The sequence below is a fragment of the Carex rostrata genome, chromosome 33 (genome assembly GCF_964058835.1).
Source record: "Carex rostrata chromosome 33, lpCarRost1.2, whole genome shotgun sequence".
NCBI classification, from domain to species: domain Eukaryota; kingdom Viridiplantae; phylum Streptophyta; class Magnoliopsida; order Poales; family Cyperaceae; genus Carex; species Carex rostrata.
Window position 1 is genome coordinate 3,377,389 of NC_135950.1, and position 12,804 is coordinate 3,390,192.

General features: G+C 34.3%; 2 pseudogenes; both read right to left on the reverse strand.

Annotated features, from left to right (window-relative positions):
* Positions 1–2,544: 2,544 nt before the first annotated feature.
* Positions 2,545–5,978, reverse strand: LOC144548372 (G-type lectin S-receptor-like serine/threonine-protein kinase At2g19130 pseudogene; annotated as a pseudogene).
* A 253-nt stretch (positions 5,979–6,231) lies between these two features.
* Positions 6,232–8,875, reverse strand: LOC144548518 (G-type lectin S-receptor-like serine/threonine-protein kinase At2g19130 pseudogene; annotated as a pseudogene).
* Between the last annotated feature and the right edge of the window lie 3,929 nt (positions 8,876–12,804).

Sequence of the window (12,804 nt, forward strand, 5' to 3'; positions counted from 1 at the left end):
TTTAATTGGCTAGTATTCATATTTTATGCGACTGTGTCTGTGAGTATCGTGTATGAAAAGGTTGGTATATATACACGGTTCCTACAAGTGAATCGTATCAGGCATAAGAAAACAAAGGCGTCGAAAATTGTGATTTCTACATAGTCTCAGTATGTATAATAACTAGGATCATATACATAGTTTCTATAAGAAATCTATATATTATTTTGGAAACCGGTTTTGTTTTTAAGAACCATGTATGATTTCTATCTTTTTAATATCGTTTATAACTGGCTAGTATTCATATTTTCTTACCGTTAAATTAAAATACAATATTAAATATTCATATAATTAGATAAATATTCAACTTTCCCAAAATCAACATTCAACATACATATACACATGTACATACATGTCCACCACTAATTTTCAAGAGGGTTTGTATAAGAAGATATTTGATGAATTGTAAGTTAAAAATGAACAAGCATTTAGGAGAAACGAGAAATCAGAAAAGCATAGTTTGCTTGTTTACATTGTTAACTTCTGATTAGATCCAATTTTTTTTTTTTTTTCAAATTTGATTCCACTAAGCTATGGTATATATAATTGAGGAAAAAAATGCTCATTTTCAGAGGCTCAGAGCCTGAGACTAATTCCTTGCCACCCCATTCCTATTCCAAGGAGAGAGACCAACGACGATCCAAATAAAGTGTTGATATGTTACCAAGAAGACAATCCTACTGAAATTTTACTTTGACCAGGTAACAAAGAAAATGAAATCATAGAAGAAAATTCATTAAGCCATTTAATGCGACCTGTCTTTTTTTAGTACTTGGTGAGATAAGAATGGGGCACAACCAGGGGCGGAGGCAGAATTTTGAATAATGGGGGTCAAAAGCATACAAAAAAATCAATAACATAATATATTTTTTTAATGAAGTAAATATTATAACCATTGGTGTTTGGATCGGAGAGATGAAAAGTTTGAATTGGAGAGAGAGACAGATAGAGGCCTGTGAAGCTTCTCATCGTTCGGAAAAAATAATATAAATTGTTATAAGTTCCCAATTTGTACACATTTAATCATCTATTTTTTTTTCTTGGAAAATGAATGGGGTCAACTATACAAAATTTTCAGAAAATCTATGGGGGTCATTTTATAGGTACCTTTAACATTTAACTATAAAATATACAAAAGTATCATGTATAATAATTAGTTTTTGAAAATGAATGGGGTCAATTGACCCCCATTTGATACACTTACATTCGCCTCTGGGCACAACCATGGTTCTGAATGTCATAATCGAAATCAGAATCAGTACTTGACCGTGGAATCGGAACAGGAGGAATTGGCCAAAATTGAAAGAATTGGATTGGAAACTCGAATTTTCTTTTGAAGAAACTTGTTTTGTAGCCAAAATATAGAAAAATATTGGTAAAAATAATAATTTGTAAGAAAACTATGAAAACGAAATATTATACTGAAATAATCCATTAATTATATAATATAATATAAGCATTACAAATAGAACACACCTTTTATGCAAGCTAGCTATATATTATTTATGCATAGAAAAAAAAATTAAATTGACTGCACAAATTTAGTACATGATTATCTTGACAAGGTATGTGTTAATTTTTTTTTTTTTTAATTCAAATTTCTATGCAGAATTTGTTTTTCTTGTAGTAGATTAAGAGCGTGACAGGTTAATGCTATACTGTACCAGTTAATGCTCTTCTTTATTAAGAGCGTGACAGATTAATGCAATACTGTACCGGAAAAAAACAAATATCCTTCGGCTAAAAAATTACCAAAATATTCCCACACATCCAAATCTAAACAGGCCTTAATTTTCTGCAGCTGATTGCTTGTTTTTACGGCCCAAATTAAAACAAGTTTAACAAACAAATTGGGCCGCAGTCTTATTCTACAACCTTTTGTACCTCTTTTTCGGCTGTTGCTTTCAATATGGGGACCTTGATTCCATAGAATTATTTTAATTTCCAGAATATTTTAGCCATGTTTTTTGTTTAATTAGAACAGCCTAGAATTCGGTTTTCTCAGCATAATACTTTGGTATTATAGAGTGCAAGACTGGTACCCATGTTTCCTCCAAGGACATGCTGTTTTAAACTTTTAACCATGGTACCAATCACCTGTACCTTTGGCAAATATCTCTAGAGGAACATTACAAAGAGAAAGCACAAGTGGCTTCCTGAACACTTACCAAAACATAAGTTTGATTTGTGCATGGTATCAAGCTTCAGCTTATACCATGTAAAGAATTAGATAAGTAGCTTAAAAAGGGGGAAATTCAAGTAAGGTAAGAGCAGATAAAATAATAATTTAGATTCGATAACATAATTGGAATAATATTTATTATGAAAAGCATAGTTTTTTTTTTCAAATATTCAATTACATATTAACATAATCCTCTGATGGACTCTACAATTTACTTCGCTAATTGATATCAAAATAATCAACCTCAATATATATACATATAATGCAATAACTTAATTATCACAGCCCAACTCTAGAACTTGAATAAGATAAATTAGACGAATTCAGCCTGAGTTTTTAACTAGTGAACTAGATTCACTGGTAGTTGAGGTGTTGCTTCGGGTCTTTGAAGATGTACCAGAAGAAATATCCAAGAAGAAATTAATAAAATCAGGGCTCTCCCCCATAACTCTAAGTGACATCGGCATCGGTGGCGTGTTAACCTCCAAAATGCCTTCTAAAATTTGCACTGCTTGTCCCATTGTTGGCCGAGCGGTCTCATCATCTTGTATGCACCAGCATGCCACCTTACATGCTATTTCGATCTGTTCAATTGGTGCATCTCCGTTCAAATTTTGATCCAAAAGTGTCAGAACATCGCCATCAATTAGTTTTTTAGCAGCAAAAGTGGGGAAGAAATCCGAACCTGATGAACCGCTATTCCATTGATCAGAGTTGTTTCTACGGCCAGATATTAGTTCCAAAAGCATATTTCCATAGCTATAAACATCAGCTTTAGGAGTAATCGGTATGCCTGTTATCCACTCCGGTGCTATGTAACCTATGGTGCCTCTCATGGTCGTCATAATCCTACTAAAATCACGACCTAAAAGCTTCGATAAACCGAAATCAGCAACTTTTGGTAACAAACTGTCATCCAAGAGGATGTTCTCGGGTTTAATGTCACAATGAATGATGCAATCATTGGCGGATCCACATAGGCCCAGGGGTAGGCAATTGCCTACCCCTGGATTTGAATTTTTTTTTAGGCCTAGTACGTTTTTACTCTTGTGCCTAACCCTGGCTCAGATACTGTGCCTAACCCTGGCCCAGATAATATTATAACAAGGCCCGCTCTGCTTGATTGAATTAAAAAATAAATAACAGGCTTCGATCTGACTGCTCCGCTGCCTAATTCTTATTAAATAAAATACTACTTTGAATCTTTGATTGATTTGCTGGCCCAATAAATAAAATACTGCTCCGCTACTTTGAGGCTTTTATTTACTCACTTGCAACAAAATAAAAAAAAAGTCACTTAATTCTCATTGGCTGCTAGGAGAGGTGAGCAAAACCCAAAAAAAAAAAGACCATTGCGTCTCTGGAGCCAGAGAGCAAACGAAAAAAAAAAGACCATTGAGAAAAAAAAAAAGGTAATTGGGCAACAGTATACCAGTTTCATGTTTGCCACTATTTTACTGCAACAGAAAAGAGATTAAACTAGCAAAATAAAAACTGCTTAGAAATTAACCCCTATTTTGTTTAGCCTAAGGTGATTTAAAATTGGATTGGATTGATTAAAGCATCTACTCAGTTCTGAAGAAGCGCTCATCCAGCGATCTTCCATTTCTATCTCTTGCAAGAAGAAATCAATTCGCATATCCGATTAGTTAATGGGTTTAAACCCGATTAAATAATTTGAATCCGATTAGTGCCCTACCCTGACAGAAATTCTGGATCCGCCCCTAGATGCAATCCCGACAGTTTTCATGTAGGTACGCTAACCCTCTTGCTGTACCAAGTGCAATTTGGTACCGAGTGCTCCAATTTAGTACCACATCTCTGCAATTAAATAATTGCACATCCAGAGAGCTCTTAGGCATGTACTCATAAACCAATAGCCTATGGGAGGCTTCAGAACAAAACCCGATGAGGCGAACTAAGTTAACATGCTGAATTGTACCGATCGTGGTGACCTCAGCCCTAAATTGCTTCTCGCCTTGGTGAAAACCATCTAACTTTTTAATAGCAATAGCAGTCGAATCAGGTAAATACCCCTTATAAACCGATTTGCCATTCTGCCAACGGACTCGATCAAGATCTAACGATTTTTCCACAAAAAAAAAATTTCAAAAAATATAAAATTTGGTCTTCAAGCACATTTCAATATGGAGATCACATCTAACTGTTCGGATCGACGTTTTGAACTTTGAAAATGAAGATATTGCATGAAGTAAAAATGCATTTTACTTCGCAACTCACCGTAGCCCATCTCTCTCTCTCTCTCTCTCTCTATATATATATATATATATATATATACATATATATATATAGGAGATGGCCAAAATGAGCCATGGAGTAAAACTTTTCATTTTGAGAATTCAAACAACCGATCCAAACTGCTCAACACGATCTCCATATTGAAATGTGCTTCGAGACCAAATTTTACATTTTTTGGAAATTTTTTTTACTATTTTTAAGCCACTTTGAAAATTGCTAATCCGATAGTCCATAAATTTTTATCATTTTTTACTGTTCACAGCAAAACAACGATTTTCAAAATTACTTAATAAATAGTAAAAAAATACCAAAAAAAATGTAAAATTTAGTCTCCAAGAACATTTCAATATGGAGAACATGTTGGAAGGTTCGAATCAGTTGTTTGGATTTTCAAAATAGAAATATGCCGTGGAGTACAAACGCGTTTTACTCCATGGCTCACCCTAGTCAATCCCATATATATGGAGATGGCTAAAATGAGCCATGGAGTAAAACGAGTTGGTGCTCCATGGCACTATATTTTCATTTTGAAAATCCAAACAACCGATCCGAACCTCTCAACACGATCTCCATATTGAAATGTGCTTGGAGACCAAATTTTATATTTTTTGAAATTTTTTTTACTATTTATTAAGCCACTTTGAAAATTGAGTACTTCAGATCGACCATTTAGATCTTAAAAACGCAAAAATGACTTATAAACATATGCCCTCATATGCTAATCGAAAAGTAGAGTAGCCAACCTTTTTATTATATATATAACTCATCTCTAAATCTATATATATTGCACCAAATCAAAACCAATACCTCTCAATTTTATTTTTTTATTTTTAGACACATTTGTTGTCTTGATTTACCTTATCTTCATTTATCTCATTTTAGCTTTCAGATATATTTCTTGTTTCTTTGTGCACATAATTTTCAACTTGGTTTTACAAAAACTCATTTTGAGGTTTAATTTTGTCCAAAAATTTTAAATAGAATTTTTTAGAGGTTTTATTTTTTCTTCTCCCTCCCATATTTTATTTTATTTTTTCAGTACCTAATGCATGTTTTCTATTGTAAATTAATGCTATACTGTACCGGTAAAAAACAAATATCCTTGGGCTAAAAAATTGCCAAAATATTCCCACACATCCAAATCTAAACAGGCCTTAATTAAGTTTCTGCGGCTGATTGCTTGTTTCTACGGCCCAAATTAAAACAAGTTTAACAAACAAATTGGGCCGCAGTCTTACTCTACAACCTTTTGTACCTCTTTTTCGGCTGTTGCTTTCAATATGGTGACCTTGATTCCATAGAATTATTTTAATTTCCAGAATATTTTACATGTTTTTTTCTTTAATTAGAACAGCCAAGAATTTGGTGTTAGATAGTAAATTTTGGTATTATAGAGTGCAAGACTGGTACCCATGTTTCCTCCAAGGACATGCTGTTTGAAACTTAGAACCATGGTACCAATCACCTGTACCTTTGGCAAATATATCTGGAGGAACATTACAAGTGGCTTCCTGAACACTTACCAAACCATAAGTTTGATTTGTGCATGGTATCAAGCTTCAGCTTATACCATGTAAAGAATTAGATAAAAGGGGGAAATTCAAGTAAGGTAAGAGCAGATAAAATAATATTTTAGATTCGATAACGTAATAGGAATAATATTTATTATGAATAGCATAGGTTTTATTTTTTTTGCGAATATTCAATTACATATTCAAGTAATCCTCGCATGGACTCTATCAAGTCGCTAATTGATATCTAAATAATCATCCTCAATATATATACATATAATGCAATAACTTAATTATTACAGCCCAACTCTAGAACTTGAATAAGATAAATTAGATGAATTCAGCCAGAGTTTTTAACTAGTGATCTAGATTCACTGGTAGTTGAGATGTTGCTTTGGGTCATCAAAGATGTAGCAGAAGAAATATCCGAGAAGAAATTGATATAATCAAGTCTCTCCCCCAAAACTCTAAGTGACATCGGCATCGGTGGCGTGTTAAACTCCAAAATGCCTTCTAAAATTTGCACTACTTGTCCCATTGTTGGTCGAGCAGTCTCATCATCTTGTATGCACCAGCATGCCACCTTACATGCTCTTTCAATCTCTTCAATCGGTGCATCTCCGTTCAATTTTTTATCCAAAAGTGTCTGAACGTCGCCCTCAATTAGTTTTCTAGCAGCAAAAGTTGGGAAGAAATCTGAATCTGATGAACTGCTTTTCAATTGGTCAGAGTTGTTTCTATGGCCAGATATTAGCTCGAAAAGCATCTTTCCGTAGCTATAAACATCAGCTTTAGGAGTAATCGGTATGCCTGTTATCCACTCCGGTGCTATGTAACCTATGGTGCCTCTCATGGTCGTCATAATCCTACTAAAATCCCGACCTAAAAGCTTCGATAAACCGAAATCAGCAACTTTTGGTAACAAACTGTCATCCAAGAGGATGTTCTCGGGTTTAATGTCACAATGAATGATGCAATCCCGACATTTTTCATGTAGGTACGCTAACCCTCTTGCTGTACCAAGTGCAATTTGGTACCGAGTGCTCCAATTTAGTACCACATCTCTGCAATTAAATAATTGCACATCCAGAGAGCTCTTAGGCATGTACTCATAAACCAGTAACCTATGAGAGGCTTCTGAACAAAACCCGATGAGGCGAACTAAATTAACATGCTGGATTGTACCGATCGTGGTGACCTCAGCCCTAAATTGCTTCTCGCCTTGGTGAAAACCATCTAACTTCTTAATAGCAATAGCAGTTGAATCAGGTAAATACCCCTTATAAACCGAACCGAATGCACCTCCACCCAATTTCTCAGAGAAGTTCTTACAAACAAATTGCAAATCATCGTACCGAAATGCAATTAAGGTACCTCTCAAATCCTTTAACAATCGAACTCTCCTCTGATCTCTCTTTCTCTTCATTACAACCAGAACAACTATGATGCAAAAGAGCACGACAGTTATGCCGCCTATAACTACACCAATAATTAAACCTGTGTGACTTTTACTAGCAGTAAATTCTGATGCAGCCATCCTGATATAAAGCGTACCAGCTGGATGACTTCCACTATATCCATCTTGGAGATTCAACAAACCACCATACCACAAATTGCACCCACTCTGGTACGAATAAGCTGAGCAGGAACAATTTTTCAAACAAGCCGACTCACACTCTTGTGCACTATTAACTTGTATACTTTGCAAATTGTCAGGGTATTTCATGTTATCCAAAAGATAGAATTTATCTTGTTGTACCTTAGTCAGATTTCCGTTTTCGCATTGTAATTCTGTATTTCTTACACACCCACCACTATAATCCTCTAAACTGTAATTGGGCTTAGATTTTGGTGAAAACCCATGTAAACAATTACAATATGGCAATTCATTCCCATTGCATCTACCGTAGGGCCCACAGAGTGCGTACACATTACAAATATGCGCCGGCTGTGCCCAGAACTGAATCCACTTTGTGCCTACCCAATGTAGGTGTTTGACTTGGCCATTATGATCCATTATAGCTCTCGTTATCAGACCGGCATCAGGTTTCATTGTGTAGATGAAGTAATTTTCCTCCTTGTTGCTCACATAAGTGAAATTGTATTTGTGAGTTTCCGCCCTGCCAATCATTTCCGGGATTAAAGTGAAAATTCCCTGTGAATCGCTCCAGGGACCACTGGTCCAGTATTGTTTAGTTTTGTTCCACTGTATGAATAATTGACTGGTACCATTTGGGTCTAATAAACAAGAGTATATACCTTCAGCTGGATCAGCCAAACTCTTCCAAGAAACCAACCTTTGGCTAATACCAGTTGTTTTATTAAAACCCAATTTACCGCCCGATAACCACGTGTCAGTTGGGTTGTCGATGCTTTGCCACAATACATTAGATGTATTCGACACATACCTTAACATGAGGTTTCCACTATCATTCAACACTGCTTCGGTTTTGTTTAACGGGTTGATACCAGTAACATTAGTGGACCATACTTCAGTTTTAGACCCATTAAGCAAGACCAAGTTACCATCGGAACCAATGGTGAGTCGGGAAGTGGCTGGGTCAGTGAGCGGCGCATTTCGGTTGGCTATGAAGACAGATGTTTGCAGGGAGATGTTATTGTACCAGATGGATATGTACCAGTAGGAGGAACTAGGAGGCTGGTAGAAACCAAGTGCAAACTGCTTTTGAGCAGAGATGAGTTTTTGGTTGGTGCCTGAGAGAGGTGAGTTGGAGGTGATTGTGTCTGTTGAAGTAGACATGGATAGGATTGAGAAGAGGTAGAGAGAGAAAATAGAAGAAAGCAAGGGACATCTTCTCAAGGAAGCCATTATTTGGCAGGAAGAGAGAAAGAGAGAGAGAGAGGTGGGATGGTATTTGCTAATGGGTTGTGATAATTGTTTCTTTTGGTGGGCTGGTATTTGCTAATGGGTTGTGATAATTGTTTATTTTGGTAAAATGGTATTTGCTAGATTCTGCCTACGGGCTTTGAAACAAAAATAAATAAATAAATTTTGCTAGATTCTGTGGGCTGCATGAAGCCGAAACTAATCTGTTAACCATATAAGACGGAGTTGATGTGAACTGAGTTAGCGTTTTTTGCTTGTTTTCTTGCTTATATAGTAGGAAACTGATACTCAGATCTGAACCGTTAGATTTGATCGAATAAACTTGTCCACAAAAGATTTAGATTGTTCATTTCTATCTTGACTGCTCGTTCGATCTGCAGTGGCAGAAATTCTTGGTTTGGAAAATCGGCCGATTTCGAGTTGACTCAGCCGTGTCGGAGCGGAATCGGCTGGAGACGATCTGATTTTTTTCGAGTTAACTTGGGTATATAAGTTATATACAAAAAATTGACAAAATTGAGACTAAATCCAAACAATTGACCGATTTTTCACTCATTCTCTACTTTCTAGATCAGAGATACATTGTTTCAGTTATTTAATCGGACCAATTTTGAATTTTTTGCAAGGACGAGAAACAATTTGCAGAAATTGCGATTCAGAACGGAGGAGGTTAAATTCTTATAAAAATATTGAATAGATAGAGTTGGTGTATGTTTGGTATACTGTTTTGTTTTGAAAATATAAGATTGGTTTACCGCGGATCATGTTCAAACCGGTTATAATTAAGAATAATTATATTGATCTGCTCACTCCTGTCCCCCCATTTAACTCCGCACTCTCTCTCTTCAAATTAACTCACTAAATTGTCTTTTATCCCCGCATTAATTCCTCTAAGAATTTTCATTTATCCCCGCATTAATTACTGCCATTTAATAACAATCTCCGCATTAATTAACAATCTCCACATTAATTATATTATCCTCTAATAACAATCCCCGCATTAATTATACTATCCTTTAATAACAATTCCCGCTAATAAATATTTATATGTTTATTGATGTTCAAGAAAGTATTTATCATTGTTCTGACAAGTATTTATCCTTATGTCTGAGAAGTATTTATCATTGTCCCTGACATGATAATACTTTGATTTGATTAAACATTACTTATTGACAAGTTCAAGAACAAAATTCAAAAAAGTATTTATCGTTGTTTTGACAAGTATTTACGATTATATATGGAAAGTATTTATCATTGTCACAGATGTTTTACTGTAAGTTGCAATTATGTCTAAGAAATATTTATCCATATAACATAAAGTATTTATTCATGTAACATAAAATATTTATCATTATGTCTGAGAAATATTTATAATTGATATTTTACTGAAAGTTGCAATTATGTCTGATAAGTATTTATCCATATAACATATAGTATTTATCAATGTATCATAAAATATTTATCCTTATTTCTGAGAAGTATTTATCATTGGGTGAGGGGATAGTTTATTTAATGGTCCCCAGTTGTGCGGGGACAATCCAGAAAAAAAAGGAAAATTTGTTCGGGGATAAATGGCAAGTATTTATGAGGGGATTGTTTATTTAATGGTCCCCAGTTGTGCGGGGATGATTAAAAAAAAAGGAAATTTTGTGCGGGGACAACTAATGGATTGATTTATTCTTTCCTAAATAGAGATCATTGCATAGGGATTAACACTTTGCAAATTCACGATAAATACTTTGATGCTTTAAGTTAAATACTAACAGTTTCTGCGGAGTATTAATTATTGAGTGGTCCCCCCATGATATTTTGACAGTTTGTGCGGGGTTTTTTGCGGGAATAGACCTGCGGGGATTGTTATCAGGATCCTATAATTAAATATGAAGAAGCGAATCAACAGATGCACAGAATGTCAGAATGTCATATTGCGGGGATTGTTATCAGGATCCTATAATTAAATATGAAGAAGCGAATCAACAGATGCACAGAATGTCAGAATGTCATATTCAGAACCTAATGTTATTTTGTCGTTAATACAAATTTGATATTAATAAATGCTGTCCTATTTAATTTGATAATGCTATTAATACACAGTGATTTATTTTATTATTATTTTTATTTGACTAAAGTAAACAGTGCATATAGTTGTTGACAATAATAATTAATTAATTTTATTTATTTTTTATTTTTACTTAAGAAAGATAAAATATTAATTGTTTATGAAATAAAATATTTTCAATGAAGATAAAGTAATGCATACAAAATAAAATATAGAAATATAAAAGTCAAAATTAAACATTTTATTTGTCTTTTGTGAATTTATTAAGCATTTTTATTATTTTAATGGAATAGCCTATTTAATTTCTAAATAAGATAAATATTACTTTTAAAAGTAATACATTATAAATTTGATTGTTATCGGTTCAAATTGAATTATTATAAGTGTTATAGTGGGTTATTTGACAAATGTAGTACAAAACGTGCGTATGGCAAAAAAATCCGAATTTCCAATCTGATTCCACCGATTTTGACTGATTCACCTGATTCCGATTCCACTGTTAAATAACTGATTTCGATTCCGATTCTGATTTTCAGAACCATGGGCAGAATGGCAAGTCATTTCATGAGTTGAATAAAAAATTGAGGTGGTAATTATCGGATGACATATTGTAGTTGAATTATTTAATTCGGCACTAATATTATAAACATGTTTAATTCCTAATCAGTAATTGGTCAAAAGATTAGTCATTAAACTATTACAGAAAACACCACTATACATGGTCTAAAAAGCTAATGGTATATGGTTCTGCGACTGATGTCTGTGAGTGTCGTGTATGAAAAGATCGATCGGTACATTGTACATGGCATGCATGGTTACGACACAGAACGACATGACACGCATGTCAGATATATGTCATGATTCACGTCTCTTGTGCTGTGACCTGCGTGCCGTGACCATCTTTTGAAACATTGGCAAGGCACAACACAGCACGTCACATGAAAGATCTAGTTACAGCACGGCACATAGTCACACGGGTCACGTGTAATTAGGACCATCATATATTGATTAAATGGTGAATCTTGAATAAGCTAACTTAAATTATAATTAAATGGTCACGGGAAGTCAAGCAAGGCATGTTTGGTCACAGCACGTTTAGGCACGACGTGACTCACGTGGCGTGACCATTCGCGTGCCGTGACCACTCTTTAATATTTTAGTCACGGCACGGCACGGCAAGTAAAAAAATAACTTAGTTACGGTACAGCACGTTTTTTCCACTCTATACACAGTTACAGTGATTGTGTATAATAACTAGGATTATATACATAGTTTCTATAAGGGATCTGTATATTATATACATAGTTTCTATAAGGGTTTGTTTTTAGGAACCGTGTATGATTTCTATTTTTTTAATATCATTTTTAATTGGCTAGTATTCATATTTTATGCGACTGTGTCTGTGAGTATCGTGTATGAAAAGGTTGGTATATATACACGGTTCCTACAAGTGAATCGTATCAGGCATAAGAAAACAAAGGCGTCGAAAATTGTGATTTCTACATAGTCTCAGTATGTATAATAACTAGGATCATATACATAGTTTCTATAAGAAATCTATATATTATTTTGGAAACCGGTTTTGTTTTTAAGAACCATGTATGATTTCTATCTTTTTAATATCGTTTATAACTGGCTAGTATTCATATTTTCTTACCGTTAAATTAAAATACAATATTAAATATTCATATAATTAGATAAATATTCAACTTTCCCAAAATCAACATTCAACATACATATACACATGTACATACATGTCCACCACTAATTTTCAAGAGGGTTTGTATAAGAAGATATTTGATGAATTGTAAGTTACAAATGAACAAGCATTTAGGAGAAACGAGAAATCAGAAAAGCATAGTTTGCTTGTTTACATTGTTAACTTCTGATTAGATCCAATTTTTTT